The sequence below is a fragment of the Schistocerca americana genome, chromosome 3 (assembly GCF_021461395.2).
Source record: "Schistocerca americana isolate TAMUIC-IGC-003095 chromosome 3, iqSchAmer2.1, whole genome shotgun sequence".
NCBI classification, from domain to species: Eukaryota; Metazoa; Arthropoda; class Insecta; order Orthoptera; family Acrididae; genus Schistocerca; species Schistocerca americana.
In genome coordinates this window covers 775,988,351-776,008,574 of record NC_060121.1, presented here as the reverse complement: position 1 = coordinate 776,008,574, position 20,224 = coordinate 775,988,351, and the positions used below count along the sequence as shown (strand labels likewise).

Below are 20,224 nucleotides of genomic sequence, written 5' to 3'. Positions count from 1 at the left end.
AAGTTCCCTTCATTGAAAACTGCACTCTACAGAAGTCATTTCCACACCAGTGATGAGGTGGAGTAGCCTGTGCGACAATTCCTTCTGTTGCAGGGCACCGAGTTTTCCCAGAGTGGTTTCTTTTAACTGACTGCCCGCTACGACAAATATCTCAATGTCAGTGGCGATTATGTCGAAAGATAGTGTAAGGTATAGTTCATGATGCCACTGTGTATCTGCTTTAGGCAATAAAGCTTCCGTTTGAAAAATAATGAAGATACGTACTTTCGGAACATCCCTCGTAGAAGTTCGCTTGGATAGAGAAGTCGCGTCACGCTGGTACATAGTGACTGCAGAGTAGATAGTATAAGCCACACTAGGCGTTTGCCATCAGGGCACCATTCAGCCAGGTGGTGAAGGCGTTCTCATGTGCGGGATGTCTGCACGGCTCCTTATACGTCTGTTTATCGTATCTTCCTGGCACGATACAGCACCTACTCGCCGATCATGTACACTGCTGGCTATCAAAATTTCAGCTCCGGGAGATATGGCAGACAGCGTAATGTTGTTTATTGCGCGTGTACAGTATGGTATGAAGAATGCATTATTTGTAGGTGAACGGGATGTATACAGGGTGCAAAATTTAGAACACAGAGCTGTCAGCTGTGGCAGCAACAATGGCTCTAAACCGGCAGGGCATCGTGTCTAAGCCGGCCGGAGTGGCCGTGCGGTTCTAGGCGCTACAGTCTGGAACCGAGCGACCGCTACGGTCGTAGGTTCGAATCCTGCCTCGGGCATGGATGTGTGTGATGTCCTTAGGTTAGTTAGGTTTAATTAGTTCTAAGTTCTAGGCTACTGATGACCTCAGAAGTTAAGTCGCATAGTGCTCAGAGCCATTTGAACCATTTGAACCATCGTGTCTAAGCATGGACGACAGATACGTCATTCCATTGTGCTTCAACTCCAAATCTGTGTTCATCAATTGCAGGGGCTTGAGAGTGGTGGCTGCCAGTTTCTCAGCAACCTGTGACCAGACGTTATCTGTGGCTTGGTGGTCTAGCATTAAAGAGCACGCCTGGAGACTGTCATGTTACGGGATCAAATCCCGGTCAGACATAGGATTTTTCTGTCTGCCTTCACGTTAGCACTCACCTTTCAGTGAAGTGCAGATATGCCAGAAACGGCACGCGGTTCGGTTCCATGTTAAACTGTTGATCCCTTTCTCCAGTAGGATTACTAGGATAGGTTAAGGGCGCGCAAGTCGCCTATGTAGCTTCATATTGGAAGAATTGCAAACAGGTGACTGAACGTTCCTCTTGAGGAACTCTCAACCAATCGTGCCATTTTACTCAACTTCAGTGCCTAAGACTACTATAGAATGTACTGGCCTGAGAAACAGTTGAGCACACACTGTATTGAGTGAGGTCAGGATGGCATGGGCAACATAGTCTGGCGTTATCTTGTTGAAAGATTTCACAGACTACTAAGATTGGCAACAGTCATAGCCCTTAACTCATCAGAAATGTAACACCCGCTATCCAAAATAGCAATGTTTATCGCGTTTAGTACCCAACTGCAACCCATATCACCACACCAGGTGCTGCTTAGTTCAGTCCGGCAGCATTCGTTCTCACCAATGCTGTATGCAGGATAGAGACTCATCTGAATAGATTTTGTGGTGTCACTCCTGCGTGTAGCGGTGTCTTTGAGTACATCCTTATAGGCGCGCCTCACGCTGCTGCACCAAGTAAAGCTTCAATACTGGTCGCCTTGCTGTCAGTCCATGGAGCTGCAGACATCATCACACTATCCGTGTGGACTTCTTTCATGTTGAAAACAAGCCCACTTCCTGACCCAAGGTACATGTCAAGGTTGTACGGTCTGCACTGTCAAGTGAACAGTGTGTCTGTCCTCTCGGGCGTTACTCGCGTGGGATCACTGGGATCCCTCCCCCATCCCACTCTTGGACGGAATTCGTCTACCACAATAATCTGCGTATAGTGTTGTCCACGTGAAAGAATGTAAACATTTGCTAAATGTTTGCGAATTGTGTAACTGAGGCGGGGCGTGGGTGGCACATCGGTATTCACTTAATTGGACCTGAGAAATGGCCTAAAAACCACAGCCAAGCTAACCACAATACCAGCCATCGTCGTTAAGCCGCCGAGTGGGTTGGATCCGAGACCAGTACGCCTACCCGAATCCTGAAAGCGGCGTGCTAGCACCCCCCACACGACTAACAGGGGATATTGATACCGGTTGGTTATAATCAAAGTGCCAGGTTGTTAGAACTAACAGTGGATATTGAATTTACTGGGTGGCAATAATTAAAGTGCAGCTACTCACAGGGGTACAGTTTGGGCTGCAATTATCGTTTGGCAACGAAACAGGGTAGATATTCTAATGTGTTACGCTGGAAAAAAATTAGTTCCAAATTTAGCCACCAGATGCGAATCGTCGTGTAGAAATGTTTCCATATGTAATGGGTTACGAATGTGACATGGGCAGAAAAGCAGAAAAGGTCAAACAAGTGAGAAAGGCATAACGCTGATCTTATTATTAACTGCCATTTACACAATTTGGTCAATACGAGCTCTGGAGACGTCGACGAGATGTTGTACAGCGCCAGATTTGCACCTGGTGGCCAAAATCGGAACTAATTTTTTTCCTGCCTAAATTGGTTCTACATTAACGCGCGTTAGTATATCTACCGTGTTTCGCTGCTGTACGCTAATCCCGCCCACACTGGATCTCTGTGAGTAGGTGCACTTTCATTATAACCACCTGGTGCAACAATTCCTCCTTCCCCGTCGAGAAAACAATGAAACTACTGGCGCGTAAATGAGTAAATCAGTAGTTCATCTTCATCATTAATTCAACTTCCAATGTAGCCATTGACAAACGGGTTCTTTTAGCTCGCCAAGAGTTTCTCTTGAGGCTAAAAATTATTTGCGGAGCAGCATTAGAATGACGCACAGAAAACACGAAATATACAATTTTAAGCAGGTTATCTTATTTTGCATGAAAGTGAAAAAATCTCTTCCATTTCTCATCCGATTTCAGCTTAAAAAAGGTCTCATCCTCTCCTTCAGAAACACTGCCAACGACCAGTTGTTTTGATTGGCTACTGAGTTAGTACTGAATGGGTGCAATAAGAATAAGAATGGGAGTGCGAATCGTCACAGATTTGTTGTCACAAGGATGAGCACTGCAGAAATACTAAAAAAACGAACTGGCAGACGCCTGAAGATAGACGTCAACTAATGTGTCAAAGCCTACTTACAAACTCTGAAGAATCAGTGTTGCGTGAAGATTCCAAGAAGATACTACAACCTCATACCTCTCCCTCCTATAGGTGCTACGGAGACAAGATCAAATTAATTACTGAAGGTGCAGATATTTAGTCAGTTTATCGCCTCCTTACGCGAATGGATCGGGAAGGAAGTCTAAAATGTGATAGACTGGGAAGCACGTCACAGTGATCAGCAGAGTACATGTAGCCCCTCCGCCACTTCTTTAAACAGTCGAACTGCTATGTGTAAAACAGTGTCAAACTTCTGATTACTATACAAATAAATTAAAATCTCATGTCTCATGCGGAAGTGTTACTGCATCCACAGCGAAAATATAGTAATTCACAAACATTTTTCATTTTATCAGGTTTTGGGCGCTGTCACCGAGAAAAAGTTCCTTAAAGGTTCGTAATTTCGTGTAATTTTTGTAATAATCGTTAAGTGCTGCCATTCTCAAATATGGATCAGTATAATCTGAGTGTGGTGAGTTACTGTTTCAAGACATATTAACGGCTTCTAAGGTAATACTGGTCTTGCTGTGCTAAAACTTTAACAAAAGATTACAACTACTAATGAGTAGTTATTCTTAACAGTATCTGAGGAAATAGACGTTGGTGATGTTCTTGCAGCTGTAACAAATTTAAATAATTAAGAGGTAAGTATTGGAAGCCTCGACGATCAAAACAATGATTGCGATACGTCTCGTTGAAACTCTATGACGGGAATCCAAGTAAAATTGCGTGCAGTGGGGTTGTGGACAGTACGCCTCAGGCGTGTTAATGTGCTGGAATAGCCGTAGTGGCCAAGGCGTTCGCTCGGACAAGCGAGAAATTCGAGTTCGAGTGCGGCGCAAAGTTTCGTGTCACCACTAGGTAATATCTTCATTCCTAACGCAACTAATATCTGAAATATTACGCAGTTGCGAATAAATTTGGTATATTAATGAGTAGATTGTGACAGCAGTTAAAATTTTTAAATTAGGTCAATAATTACGTGAACTGCTCATAATAAAACTTTTGTTGGCCTTGTAAACTGTCACATAGGCAGCCTGCAACTGGAAGTGAGTCCATGAACCGTGTTAGCCGTGTATGGATGGAAACGTAGATGAAGAACGGAGAACTGAACTTTTCGGATCGATGGTCACAACAGCAATACTGACAAGGATTTTAACATATCCAAAGTGATTGCTTTAAGTTAATTTTCTCTGGGTTGCCCGGTCTGTTCTTATCACGAAATAACTGGTGCCACCATTCTACATCTACATCTACATGGATACTCTGCAAATCACACTAAGTGCCTGGCAGACGGTTCATCGAACCACCTTCACAATTCTCTATTATTCCAGTCTCGTATAGTGCGCGAAAAGAACGAACACCTATATCTTTCCGTACGAGCGCTGATTTTCCTCATTTTATCATGGTGATCGTTTGTCCCTATGTAGGTCGGTGTCAACAAAATATTTTCGCATTCGGAGGAAAAAATTGGGCCGGCCGATGTGGCCTAGCGGTTCTAGGCGCTGCAGTCTGGAACCACGCGACCGCTACGGACGCAGGTTCGAATCCTGCCTCGGGCATGGATGTGTGTGATGTCCTTACGTTAGTTAGGTTTAAGTAGTCCTAAGTTCTAGGGGACTGATTACCTCAGATGTTAAGTTCCATAGTGCTCAGAGCCATTTGAACCTTTTTTTTTTTTGATAAAAATTGGTGATGGGAATTTCGAGAGAAGATTCCGCCGCAACGAATAACACCTTCGTTTTAATAATGTCCAGCCCAAATCCTATATCATTTCAGTGACACTCTCTCCCATATTAGGCTGTTCTTTGAACTTTTTCGATGTACTCAGTCAATCCTATTTGGTAAGGACCCCACACCGCGCAGCAGTATTCAAAAGGAGGACGTACAAGCGTACTGTAGGCAGTCTTCCTAGTAGCTCTGGTACGTTTTCTAAGCGCCGTGGCGATAAAACGCTGTCTTTGGTTAGCCTTCCCCACAACATTTTCTATATGTTCCTTCCAATTTAAGTTGTTCGTAATTGTAATTCCTAGGTATTTAGTTGAATTTGCGGTCTTTAGAGTTGACTGGTTGATCGTGTAACCGAAGTTTAACGGATTTCTTTTAGCACTCATGTGGATGACCTCACACTGTTCGTTATTTAAGGTTAATAGCCAATTTTCGCACTACGCAGATAACTTTTCTAAATCGTTTTGTAATTTGTTTTGATGTTCTGATGACTTTGTTAGTCGATAAATAACAGCGTCAGCCGGCCGGTGTGGCCGTGCGGTTCTAGGCGCTTCAGTCTGGAACCGCGTGACCGCTACGGTCGCAGGTTCGAATCCTGCCTCGGGCATGGATGTGTGTGATGTCCTTGGGTTAGTTAGGTTTAAGTAGTTCTATGTTATAGGGGACTGATGACCACATGTGTCAAGCCCACAGTGCTTAGAGCCATTTGAACAATTTTTTTAATTGGTATGCAAATGACTGCTGATCCCAGCTCTACTTTTACCCGTATTCCTAGCTCAAATAAGAGCCGAGCACCAAGACCGCTATTCTACGTGCAGTCTTTTCAGATATATTTGTTTCGCGCTGTAACGATAAAAGTAAACGTACACATTTCATTTGTAAAGTACCTGTTACGTAGAGAAACATAATGTAATATTCGTATTATGTAAAAACAAAGTTTGTGTGTGTATGTAAAATGTAACCGCAACATAAGACAGCTGCTCAGGTCGTTTATGTAGATAAGGGACAGCAAAGGGCCTAAACACTACCTTGGGGAACGCCAGAAATCACTTCTGTTTTAATCGATGACTTGCCGTCAATTGCTACGAACAAATCTTATCGATGACCTATTGCCACCATTAAAGTTTTTAACGTCGTAACGACTGGCGTCATGTTACTTGTCTAAGACGTTACTTCTGTTTCGCTGTCTCTCTGCCTGCTCGTCTTATTTGGGAAAACGCATTGGATGAAAGCGGAAAGCGCCGGTTTGGTAGCGCAATGACTGCGCACTTTGGTGTTGCCGGAGGCTGCGAGGGCTGTGCCGCGACCGGCCCACATCGCTGTCGTGGTGGTCGCGCTGTGTGGCATTCCTGCCCCTCATTAGCTCGCGTGGCTTGGTGTGACGTGCCCTCACGTCCCAACAGCCGACAGCTGCACACCTGGCCTCTGCCACCGCTCGTCACAGCCACTCCGGCTTCCGCTCTGCACTCTCTGTATTGAAAGCGACCTTCACTTAAGAGTATACAATGATACTCTCCAAACCACCTTACGGGCCGGCCGCGGTGGCCGAGCGGTTCTAGGCGCTTCAGTCTGGAACTGCGCAACTGCTACGGTCGCAGGTTTGAATCCTGCCTCGGGCATGGATGTGTGTGATGTCCTTAGGTTAGTTAGGTTTAAGCAGTTCTAAGTTCTAGGGGACTGATGACCTAAGATGTTGAGTCCCATAGTGCTCAGAGCAATTTTTGAACCACCTTACGGTGTGTGACGGAGGTGTCACTTCCTAATTTTATATGTAACGCGCGAATGGTGCGCGGCAAGAACATCTGTTGACAGGCTTGGGCCCAGGTTTCGATTCTGGGCGAGAGGAGAGTCTCAGTTTCTTACTGTCTCTCTGTCTCTTAACTTCACCCCTCTCCCTCTCAATAGAACTTGTCGCCACCCCTCCACCCCCCACTTTTAAGGCGGCATAAATATACACTACTGGCCATTAAAATTGTTAGAACAAGAGGAAATGCAGATGATTAACGGGTATTCATTGGACAAATATATTATACTAAAACTGACATGTGATTACATTTTCACGCAGTCTGGGTACATAGATACGAAGAAATCAGTACCCAGAACAACCACCTCTGGCCGTAATAACGGCCTTGGTACGCCTGGGCATTGAGTCAAACAGAGCTTGGGTGGCGTGTACAGGTACAGCTGCCCATGCAGCTTCAACACGATACCACAATTCATCAAGAGTAGTGATTGGCGTATTGTGACGAGCCAGTTGCTCGGCCACCATTGACCAGACGTTTTCAATTGGTGAGAGATCTGGAGAATGTGCTGGCCAGGGCAGCAGTCGAACATTTTCTGTATCCAGAAAGGCCCGTACAGGACCTGCAACATGCGCTCGTGCATTATCCTGCTGAAATGTAGGGTTTCGCAGGGATCGAATGAAGGGTAGAGCCACGGGTCGTAACACATTTGAAATGTAACGTCCACTGTTCAAAGTGCCGTCAATGCGAACAAGAGGTGACCGAGACGTGTAACCAATGGGACCCCATACCATCACGCCGGGTGATACGCCAGTATGGCGATGACGAATACACGCTTCCAGTGTGCGTTCACCGCGATGTCGCCAAACACGGATGCGACCATCATGATGCTGTTAACGAAACCTGGATTCATCCGACAAAATGACGTTGTGCCATTCGTGCACCCAGGTTCGTCGTTGAGTACACCATCGTAGGCGCTCCTGACTGTGATGCAGCGTCAAGGGTAACCGCAGCCATGGTCTCCGAGCTGACAGTCCATGCTGCTGCATACGTCGTCGAACTGTTCGTGCAGATGGTTGTTGTCCTGCAAACGTCCCCATCTGTTGACTCAGGGATAGAGACGTGGCAGCCATGCGGATAAGATGCCTGTCATCTCGACTGCTAGTGATACGAGGCCGTTGGGATCCAGCACGGCGTTCCGTATTATCCTCCTCAAACCACCGGTTCCATATTCTGGTAACAGTCACTGGATGTCGACAAAGCGAGAAGCAATGTCGCGATACGATAAACCGCAATCGCGATAGGCTACAACGCCACCTTTATCAAAGTCGGAAACGTAATGGTACGCATTTCTCCTCCTTTCACGAGTCATCAACGTTTCACCGGTCAACTGCTGTTTGTGTATGAGAAATCGGTTGGAAACTTTCCTCATGTGAGCACGCTGTAGGAGTCGCCACCGGCGCCAACCTTGTGTGAATGCTCTGAAAAGCTAATGATTTGCATATCACAGCATCTTCTTCCTGTCGGTTAAATTTCGCGTCTGTAGCACGTCATCTTCTTGGTGTAACAATTTTAATGGCCAGTAGTGTATATAATTTTAACAACAACAGTTATGTTTTTCTGGTCTTCAGCCCGAAGACTGGTTTGATGCAGTTCTCCATCCTACTGTATGCTGTGCAGGCCTCTTCATTTCCGAATAACTACTGCAACCTACGTCCTTCTGAATCTGCTTAGCGTATTCAACCCTCTGCGATTTTTACCCTCCACGCTTCGCTCCAGTACTAAATTGGCGATACCTTGATGCCTCAGAATGTGTCCTGGCAACCGATCCCTTCTTCTAGTTAACCTGTGCCACAAATTTCTCTTATCCCCAATTCTGTTCATTACCTCCTCATTAATTACGTGAACTACCCATCTAATCTACAGCATTCTTCTGTAGCACCACATTTCGAAAGCTTCTATTCTCTTCTTGTCCAAACTGTTTATCATCCATGTTTCATTTCCCGCTACACTCCATATAAATACTTCCAGGAAAGGCTCCCTAATACTCGATATTAATAAACTTCTCCTCTTGAGAATCGCTTTCCTTGCTGTTTTCCCAGTCTATATTTTATATCCTCTCTACTTCGCCCACTGTCAGTTATTTTGCTGCCCAAATAGCAAAGCGCACCTACTACATTCGGAGTCTCGTTTCCTAATCTAACTTCCTCAGCATCACCTGATTTAATTCGACTACATTCCATTATCATTGTTTTGCTTTTGTTGATGTTCATCTTATGTCCTGCTTTCAAGACACTGTTCATTCCGTTCAACTGCCCTTCAAAGTCCTTCGCTGTCTCTGACGGAATTATAATGTCATCGTCAAACTTCAAAGTTTTTATTTATTCTCCTTGTACTTTAATTCAACTCCAAAATTTTCTTTTGTTTCCTTCACTGCTTCCTCAGTGTGATTATTGAATAACATTGGGGATATGCTACAACCCTATCTCACTCTCTTCTGAAAAACTCCTTCTCTTTCATGCCCCTCGAATCTTAAACCCGCTGTCTGGTTTCTGTGCAAGTCGTGAACAGGCTATCGCTCCCAGTATTTTACAACTGTTTTCTTCGGAATTTCAAATAGAGTATTACAGTCAACATTGTCAAGCGTTTTCTGTAATTCTACAAATGCTATAAACATAGGTTCACCTTTCCTTAACATACCCTCTGAGATAACTTGTAGCATCTGTACTGCCTCGTCTGTTCGTAAAATTCTACGGAATCCAAACTGATCTTCTCCGAGATCGGCATCTACCAGTTTTATCAATTCTCTATAAAGAACTCGTGTTAGTATTTTGCAGCCATGACTTATTAAACTAACAATTCGGTAATATTTACACCTGTCAGCAGCTGCTTTCTTTCAAATTGAAATTATTACGTTGCTCTTGAAGTCCGAGTCTATTTTGCCCGACTCATACATCTTGTGCACCAAATGGAAAAGTTTTGTCATGGCCGCCTCTCCCAAGGTATCAATAAAAATGTTCAAATGTGTGTGAATCCCTAAGGGACCAAACTGCTGAGGTCATCGGTCCCTAGACTTACACACTACTTATAATAACTTATGCTAAGAACAACACACACCCATACCCGAGGGAGGACTCGAACCTCTGGCGGAGGGGCCGCGCAATCCGTGACATGGCGCCTCAAACCGCACGGCCACTACGCGCGGCAGATATCAATAATTCTGACGGAATGTCCCCTACTCTAGGGGCCTTGTTTCGACTTGAGTCTTTCAGTGCTTTTTCAAATTCCTCTCGCAGGATCACATCTCCCATCTCATCATATATGCCCTCTTCAGTTTCTATGATGCTGTCTCCATCTCCTTCGTATAGCCCCTCCACGTACTCCTTCTATCTTTCAGCTTTTCTTGCTTTGCTTAGGATTGGTTTTCCACCTGAGCTCTTGATATTCCAATCTGCTACTTTTTTTCTCGAAAAGCCTCCTTAATTTTCCTGTAGCCGATATCTTCTTTCTCCTAGTTAAATATGCTCCTAAATTCTTACATTTGTCCTCTAGCCATTCCTGCTAAGCCATTTTGCAGTTCCTATCAATCTTGTTTTTTAATTTTTTTTATTCCCTTTCGCAGTTTTATATTTTCTGCTTTCTTCAGTTAAATTCAGTATCCCCTGTGTTAGCCAAGGATTTCAGTTAGGCCTTATCTTTTTACCTATTTGATACACTACTGCCTTCAGTATTTCATATCTTAAAGCTACTCATTCGTCTTCCACTGTTTTCCTTTCCCCTGTTCTAGTCAACCGTTGTATAATGCTCTTTCTGAAGCATTTTCCAGTTTATCAGTTTAAAATTTCTGTCTAACCATTATATAATCGATCTGAAACCGTTCATTGTCTCCACGACTCTTTCACGTATAAAAACTCCTTTCATGATTCTTAAACCGAGTGTATCTATCATTAAATTATGGGCTAAGTAAAATTCTACCACGCATCGTCGTCTAGTTTTCCGTCTGTTCCTTTTCCTACTGTCAAATTCCATTACTTCATCACAATTAAAATTTCTTCTCCCTTAACTATCTGAATAATTTCTATTATCTCATTGTACATTTCTCCCCTCTCTTCATCATCTGCTTAGCTAGATGGTATATAAACTTGTACTAATGCTACGGGTGTTGGCTTCTTGCCTATCTTGGCTACAATAATGCGTTCACGGTGCTGTTCATTGTAGCTTAAGCGCATTTCTATTTTCTTATTTACTATTAAACCTACTCATGCAGTATCTCTATTTGATTTTGTATTTATAACCTGTATTCACCTGACCAGAAGTCCTGTTCCTCTTGCTACCGAGCTTCACTAACTTCGAATATATCTAATCTCAACCTATCCATTTCCCTTTTAAAATTTTGTAATCTACCTGAGCAGTTAAGGGAATTAACATTCCACGCTCCAATCCGTAGAATGCCAATTTTGTTTCTCCTGATGACGACATCCTCCTAAGTAGTCCCTACCGGAGGTCGGAATAGGGGTTTATTTTATCTTCGGAATATTTTACCCAAGTTGTTGTTGTAGTGGTCTTCAGTCCTGAGACTGGTTTGATGCAGCTCTCCATGCTACTCTATCCTGTGCTAGCCTCTTCATCTCCCAGTACCTGCCGCAACCTACATCCTTCTGAATCTGCTTAGTGTATTCATCTCTTGGTCTCCCTCTACGATTTTTACCCTCCACGCTGCCCTCCAATACTAAATTGGTGATCCCTTGATGCCTCAGAACATGTCCTACCAACCGATCCCTTCTTCTAGTCAAGTTGTGCCACAAACTTCTCTCCTCCCCAATCCTATTCAATACTTACTCATTAGTTATGTGATCTACCCATCTAATCCTCAGCATTCTTCTGTAGTACCACATTTCGAAAGATTCTATTCTTTTCTTGTCCAAACTATTTATCGTCCAAGTTCCACTTCCATACATGGCTACACCCCATACAAATACTTTCAGAAATGACTTCCTGACACTTAAATCTATACTCGATGTTAACAAATTTCTCTTCCTCAGAAAGGCTTTCCTTGCCATTGCCAGTCTACATTTTATATCCTCTCCTCTTCGACCGTCATCAGTTATTTTGCTCCCCAAATAGCAAAACTCCTTTACTACTTTAAGTGTCTCATCTCCTAATCTAATTCCCTCAGCATCACCCGACTTAATTCGACTACATTCCAATATCCTCGTTTTGCTTTTGCTGATGTTCATCTTATATCCTCCTTTCAAGACACTGTCCATTCCGTTCAACTGCTCTTCCAAGTCCTTTGCTGTCTCTGACAGAATTACAATGTCATCGGCGAACCTCAAAGTTTTTATTTGTTCTCCATGGATTTTAATACCTACTCCGAATTTTTCTTTTGTTTCCTTCACTGCTTGCTCAATATACAGATTGAATAACATCGGGGATAGGCTACAGCCCTGTCTCACTCCCTTCCCAACCACTGCTTCCCTTTCATGCCCCTCGATTCTTATAACTGCCATCTGGTTTCTGTACAAATTGTAAATAGCCTTTCGCTCCCTGTATTTTACCCCTGCCACCTTCAGAATTTGAAAGAGAGTATTCCAGACAACATTGTCAAAAACTTTCTCTAAGTCTACAAATGCTAGAAACGTAGGTTTGCCCTTCCTTTATCTAGCTTCTAAGATGAGTCGTAGGGTCAGTATTGCCTCACCTTTTCCAACATTTCTACGGAATCCAAACTGATCTTCCCCGAGGTCGGCTCCTACTAGTTTCTCCATTCTTCTGTAACGAATTCGCATTAGTATTTTGCAGCTGTGACTTATTAAACTGATAATTCGGTAATTTTCACATCTGTCAACACCTGCGTTCTTTGGGATTGGAATTATTATATTCTTCTTGAAGTCTGAGGGTATTTCGCCTGTTTCATACATCTTGCTCACCAGATGGTAAAGTTTTGTCAGGACTGGCTCTCCCAAGGCCGTCAGTAGTTCCAATGGAATGTTGTCTACTCCGGAGGCCTTGTTTCGACTCAGGTCTTTCAGTGCTCTGTCAAACTCTTCACGCAGTATCGTATCTCTCATTTCATATTCATCTATATCTTCTTCCATTTCCTTAATATTGTCCTCAAGTACATCGCCCTTGTATAGACCTTCTATATACTCCTTCCACCTTTCTGCTTTCCCTTCTTTGCTTAGAACTGGGTTTCCATTTGAGCTCTTGATGTTCATGCAAGTGGTTCTCTTATCTCCAAAGGTCTCTTTAATTTTCCTGTAGGCAGTATCTATCTTACCCCTAGTGATATAAGCCTCTACATCCTTACATTTGTCTTCTAGCCATCCCTGCTTAGCCATTTTGCACTTCCTGTTGATCTCATTTTTGAGACGTTTGTATTCCTTTTTGCCTGCTTCATTTACTGCATTTTTATATTTTCTCCTTTCATCAATTAAATTCAATATTTCTTCTGTTACCCAAGGATTTCTACTAGCCCTCGTCTTTTTACCTACTTGATCCTCTGCTGCCTTCACTACTTCATCCCTCAAAGCTACCCATTCTTCTTCTACTGTATTTCTTTCCCCCATTCCTGTCAATTGTTCCCTTATCCTCTCCCTGAAACTCTGTATAACCTCTGGTTCTTTCAGATTATCAAGGTCCCATCTCCTTAAATTCCCACCTTTTTGCAGTTTCTTCAGTTTTAATCTACACTTCATAACCAATAGATTGTGGTCAGAGTCCACATCTGCCCCTGGAAATGTCTTACAATTTAAAACCTGGTTCCTAAATCTCTGTGTTACCATTAGATAATCTATCTGAAACCTGTCAGTATCTCCAGGCTTCTTCCATGTATACAACCTTCTTTTACGATTCTTGAACCTAGTGTTAGCTATGATTAAGTTGTGCTCTGTGCAAAATTCTACCAGGCGGCTTCCTCTTTCATTTCTTAGCCCCAATCCATATTCACCTACTACGTTTCCTTATCTCCCTTTTCCTACTATCGAATTCCAGTCACCCATGACTATTAAATTTTCGTCACCCTTCACTATCTGAATAATTTCTTTTATTTCGTAGTAGGCGTGGGCTTCGAACCAACTTGGCCGCAATAATGCGATCACTATGCTGTTTGTAGTAGCTTATCCGCATTCCTGTTTTCCTATTCATTATTAAACCCACCCCTGTTTGATTTTGTGTTGATAACCCTGCAGTCACCTGGCCAAAAGTCTTGCTCCTCCTGCCACCGAACTTCACTAATTCCCACTATATCTAACTTCAACCTATCCATTTCCCTTTTTAAATTTTCTAACCTACCTGCCCATTTAAGGGATCTGACATTCCACGCTCCGATCCGTAGAATGCCAGTTTTCTTTCTCCTGATAACGACGTCCTCCTGAGTAGTCCCCGCCCGGAGATCCGAATGGGGGACTATTTTACCTCCGGAATATTTTACCCAAGAGGACGCCATCATCATTCAACCATACAGTAAAGCTGCATGCCCTCGGGAAAAATTACGGCTGTAGTTTCCCCTTGGTTTCAGCCGTTCGCAGTACCACAACAGCAAGGCCGTTTTGGTTAATGTTACAAGGCCAGATCAGTCAATCATTCAGACTGTTGCCCCTGCAACTACTGAAAAGGCTGCTTCCCCTCTTCAGGAACCACACGTTTGTCTGGCCTCTCAACAGATACCCCTCCGTTGTGGTTGCACCTACGGTACGGCCATCTGTATCGCTGAGGCACGCAAGCCTCCCCACCAACGGCAAGGTCCACGCTTCATGGGGGGGGGGGGGGGGGGGGAGGGGGGGTTTACCCAAGAGGACACCATTATTATTTAATCATACAGTACAGTTGCATACCCTTGGAAAAACTGCGGCTCTAGGTGGTGGTGGTGGTTAGTGTTTAACGTCCCGTCGACAACGAGGTCATTAGAGACGGAGCGCAAGCTCGGGTTAGGGAAGGATTGGGAAGGAAATCGGCCGTGCCCTTTCAAAGGAACCATCCCGGCATTTGCCTGAAACGATTTAGGGAAATCACGGAAAACCTAAATCTGGATGGCCGGAGACGGGATTGAACCGTCGTCCTCCCGAATGCGAGTCCAGTGTGCTAACCACTGCGCCACCTCGCTCGGTTTGCGGCTCTAGTTTCACCTTGATTTCAACCTTTCGCGGCACTAGCACAACAATGCCGTTTTGGTTGATATTGCCCCTGCAACTACTGAAAAAGCTGTTGCCCCTCTTCAGGAACCAGTCGTAAGCAAAGCCTCTCAACAGATACCCATCCGTTGTGGTTACAACTGCGGTACGGTTATCCGTGTCGCTGAGGGATACAAGCCACCCCACCAACGGAAAGGACCATGGTTCATGGACAAAGCAACTATAAAATATAAGAAACATTTTTATTGATTTGGCCTACTGAGGACTGCATGGAATAATGTATTCTTTCTTTCCTCCTTTGTTTCTTTACAGCAGATGTCATTCTTTGTCTATGTTGCTTTTTTTTCTTCTGTCCATATTGCGTCTGTTTTTTGTTTTCTTCTGTTGCAACATTTTTACTTTTGCTCTGAACTTTTATCTTTTTCCTATTTCTTTCTCTGTCACTTCCCTTGCATCTGCTTTTACTTCTTTGATATACGCAATTCATATTTTTTGAATTTCAGTGAAAACAGCTAAGAATTCTTTTTATTGTTCGTTTCTCCTCCAGCCTTTTAGGTGTCCATGGTATACAACTGTTCTCTTTGTCATTGTGTCTAATATTCGTTCTATTCCTTCATAAACTTCTTTATTACTTCTTAGGCCCCATTTCTCACTTTCATGTTTTGGTCTCAAGATTTTCCTAACTGTTTTCCCTTCCTTCTTTTCTATTTCAGCCAATGGTTTGATAGTGTTTGCCGACAGGCATTTTGAAGCATAAAGGCATCATGGTCTAATGACAATGTTGCAGTGCTGGAGCTATGTATTTATGGATAAATCATTCTTGATATACAAGTTTTTTGTTTATTGATAAACTGCTTGCATTTTCCTTGCCCTTGGTAAGCTTCTTTGTACAAAACCTTTGGTTGTATTGTTTCACTGAGATATTTCAATTGTGTAGGCTTTTTTTATTCTTTCATGGTCATTTTCTATGCATTTCGGTGCGTCCTCCTTGCATGTCATATACCTTGTTTTTTTCAGATACATAGCCCTGCTTTTGAAGATGTCTCATGTGGGTGATTTATCTGCATTGTTGCATCGTCTAGAAATTCATTTAGTGTGGCAACATCGTTTACAAAAGTTAAACCATCAGCTCATAGATTAACCCCTTTTCTACCGATATTATGACTTTTTAAAATTCCTTCTTCTTCTGTTCTTTTCCTCCACCCTGGCCGGCCGGTGTGGCCGAGCGGTTAAAGGCGCTTCAGTCTGGAACCGCACGACCGCTACGGTCGCAGGTTCGAATCCTGCCTCGGGCATGGATGTGTGTGATGTCCTTAGGTTAGTTAGGTTTAAGTAGTTCTAAGTTCTAGGGGACTTATGACCACAGCAGTTGAGTCCCATAGTGCTCAGAGCCATTTGAACCTCCACCCTGATTTTCTTTTCTAGCACGGAACTGAACAGCAGTGGGACGATCCATCTCCTTGTCTTACACCAGTTTTTATCTCTAAAACTTCAGAGATGTCATTAAAAATTTAATTTTCCATTTTGCACTTGTTAATGTGTCTTTTACAATAGTAACCGAGAGAGGTGGCGCATCGATTAGCACATTGGACTCGCATACTGCAGGACGACGGTACGCACGCTCTCGGGATTTTAACATTAAACCACACCGTGATGCACAAAAAATTCTATTCTCTAGAATTTAGATGTTAGCATTTGTCTTCGTTTATAGGAACTACTTTTTGACTTGCGCAGTCCCTACTAAAATTAGTTCTCGATCTGTTCTACTTCCGAGACGCAAAATTCACCAACGTATTCGGGAATCACCTGTCCAGTCTTGGCGCTGTGTCTATCGGCTTTCTTTTTGTTTACGAGCATATCGCAGCCAGCATTAAGCATACTTGCCTTTTCGCTAAGCACCTGGACAATTTCGGCGGCCACTGCCCTGTGATCAGCGAACCGCATCGTGCTGATTTTCTGCCTGTGGCAGACAACTCCGGCATCGAGATTGTCCATGACTTATGTGATTTCATCTTAGATACACGAATTAAATATCATTGGTGACAATGAGTGCATCGTATCTTACACTTTGCTGAGTTTGCCCTCTCGTACCACCCGTCACTGCTGACTTCATGACAGCGGAAAACTGTGTACTGGACTGGGACACGAACCTTGACACCTGACTTTCTCAAGCAGTGCTCTTATCGACTATGAGGGGGACTGTATACTCAAGGGGTCACTGACTCTGCTCATGTTTCGTACAACTGTAGTACGTACGATGCGCTTCTGGAGCGTTTCCGACAAATCTAGGATCAAAGTTTTACCATAAGAGACCGCCATCGATAAGGGGCAGCGCCAGCGTAGCTGGCTATGCCACCAGACCAGATGTCTGCTCCTACCGCGTTCGAACCTCGCTATTTTTTTTCCTAATGTTCCACAAAACACTCATTTGACGATTCTACACCTCAGCGTTGAAGATCCTGGTAACGGCTCCATTAAAAAAAAAAAAAAAAAAAAAAAAAAAAAAAAAAAAAAAAAAAAAAAAAAAAAAAAAAAAAAAAGAAAGCAATTAACGTGTCTTTGCAGTGTACAGTAAGGAACGAGTTGTTATGAACAGTCGTGGAAACTGTCTGGATAATGTGACCACCGTGGTTTTGATATTGGACTACTAACACTGTCTAAGTACTATAAAAATAATTCGAAACTGTTCAGCCAACCGCAGTGGTGGCCACTGTTATGGTCTGCGTAAATAGTCCTCAACATCTTGAGAACACGCACAAGACCAGTGAATTAGCTTTATGTGGTATAATAATTCCCAAATCACGGAAATATTTTTTATTAATTTATCCTCATTTCTTCTTTGTATTTTTCTTGGTGTTACTCGTTGTCACCGTATATCTAGAAGTACTTTCCCTGTTTGAAGAGCAGAGATCCAGAATCGTGATTTTGGTTGTGTGTCAACTATAGAAATGATTTTTTGCAAAACTTTTTCTCATGATTATTTACATCTCTTAATAGTTTGTTTTGAAGGACGCATCACAACGCAGAAAATCCTGCATTACACAAAAATTTCTGTAAAAATGTCAGTCTTGACACAACAGCCACTCACAATACATCTTTCCCAAGAGTACTGAAAACGCACCAAAAAAGGCAAAGAGATCAGTGTTGCACTCAGCTGTACACAGATGTTGTTTGAAATAGTTCTGTACATGCAAAGAAAATTTTTGTGTAATTTATAATTTTGATAATTAACATTATAAATTTGACTGGAATACTCTCTTTCAAATTCTGAAGGTGGCAGGGGTAAAATACAGAGAGCGAAAGGCTATTTACAATTTGTAAAGAAAGCAGATGGTAGTTATAAGAGTCGAGGAACATGAAAGGGAAGTAGTGGTTGGGAAGGGAATGAGACAAGGTTGTAGCCTCTCTCCGATGTTATTCAATCTGTATATTGAGCAAGCAGTGAAGGAAACAAAAGAAAAATTCGGAGTAGGAATTAAAATCTATAGAGAAGAAATAAAAACTTTGAGGTTCGCCGATGACATTGTAATTCGGTCAGAGACAGCAAAGGACTTGGAAGAGCAGATGAACGGAATGGACAGTGCCTTGAAAGGAGGTTCAAATGGTTCAAATGGTTATGAGCACTATGGGACTTAACATCTGTGGTCATCAGTCCCCTAGAACTTAGAACTACTTAAACCTAACTAACCTAAGGACATCACACACATCCATGCCCGAGGCAGGATTCGAACCTGCGACCGTAACAGTCCCGCGGCTCCGGACTGAGCGCCTAGAACCGCTAGACCACCGCGGCGGGCTCTTGAAAGGAGGATATAAGATGAACATCAACAAAAGCAAAACGAGGATAATGGAATGTAGTCGAATTAAATCAGGTGATGCTTATTAGATTAGGAAATGAGACACTTAAAGTAGTAAAGGAGTATTGCTATTTGGGAGCAAAATAACTGATGATGGTCGAAGTAGAGAGGATATAAAATGTAGACTGGCAATGGCAAGGAAAGCGTTTCTGAAGAAGAAAAATTTGTTAACGCCGAGTATAGATTTAAGTGTCAGGAATTCGTTTCTGAAAGTATTTGTATGGAGTATAGCTATGTGTGGAAATGAAACATAGACGATAAATAGTTTGGACAGGAAGAGAATCGAAGCTTTCGAAATATGGTGCTACAGAAGAATGCTGAAGATTAGATGGGTAGATCACATAACTAATGAGGAGATATTGAACAGAATTGGGGAGAAGAGGAGTTTGTGGCACAACGTGACGAGAAGAAGGGATCGGTTGGTAGGACATGTTCTGAGGCATCAAGGGATCACCAATTTAGTATTGGAGGGCAGCGCGGAGGGTAAAAATCGTAGAGGGAGACCAAAAGATGAATACACTAAGCAGAAGGATGTAGGTTGCAGTAGGTACTGGGAGATGAAGAAGCTTGCACAGGAAAGAGTACCATTGAGAGCTTCATCAAACCAGTCTCAGGATTTAAGACCACAACAACAACAACAACATTATAAATGTTATAAGGGATCACACAGAATTGGAAGGATAATAATAATAATAATAATAATAATAATAATAATTACCGATGTTCTTTAAAATCATGAAATATGCTTAACACATTTTTATCATTACAATCTTCTGTCTGAAACAACATTTCATTACATATTTCTACATTTGAATATAAAAAAATTATTCATTGTCCAGTCACATTAATCTGATCACGTGTCAGAAGTTTGAATAACTACCTGTTGCAATGCGAACGGTGTGAAAAGTTCAATAAGAGAGTCAGTGAGGTTCTGGAAGGTAGTGACAGGGACCTGGAGGCATGCTTACTCCCCTGCCGTGGCCAGCTGCGCCACGTTTCTCGGCTGATGATCGATGGCGCGAACAGCCCGGTCGAGTCGGTCCCACTGATTCACGATTGACCTTAAATGCGAGGAATTTAGTGGCCGTGGGAGTACGGTACCAACGGCCTTGCCGCAGTGGTAACACCGGTTCCCGTCAGATAACCGAAGTTAAGCGCGGTCGGGCTGGGCTAGCACTTGGATGGGTGACCATCCGGTCTGCCGAGCGCTGTTGGCAAGAGGGGTGCACTCACCCCTTGTGGGGCAAACTGAGGAGCCACTTGATTGAGAAGTAGCGGCTCCGGTATCGTAAACTGACAGACGGGCGGGAGAGCGGTGTTCTGACTACAAGTCCCTCCGTATCCGCATACAGTGACGCCTGTGGGCTGAGGATGACACGAAGGCCGGTCGGTACCGTTGGGCCTTCCACGGCCTGTTCGGATGTAGTACGGGAAACTCATCCTGCGCTCTTCGAACCACGCACGTACACTGCGAACTGTGTG

At 43.3% G+C, this 20,224-nt stretch overlaps 1 protein-coding gene and 1 pseudogene across 2 annotated transcripts in view; both read left to right on the top strand.

Moving 5' to 3' along the window:
- The window catches only part of LOC124606742 (ankyrin repeat and BTB/POZ domain-containing protein 2), a 651,374-nt gene that overhangs the window by 258,429 nt on the left and 372,721 nt on the right, over positions 1 to 20,224 (top strand). The window lies entirely within an intron of this gene.
- Positions 19,842 to 19,959, top strand: LOC124608477 (annotated as a pseudogene).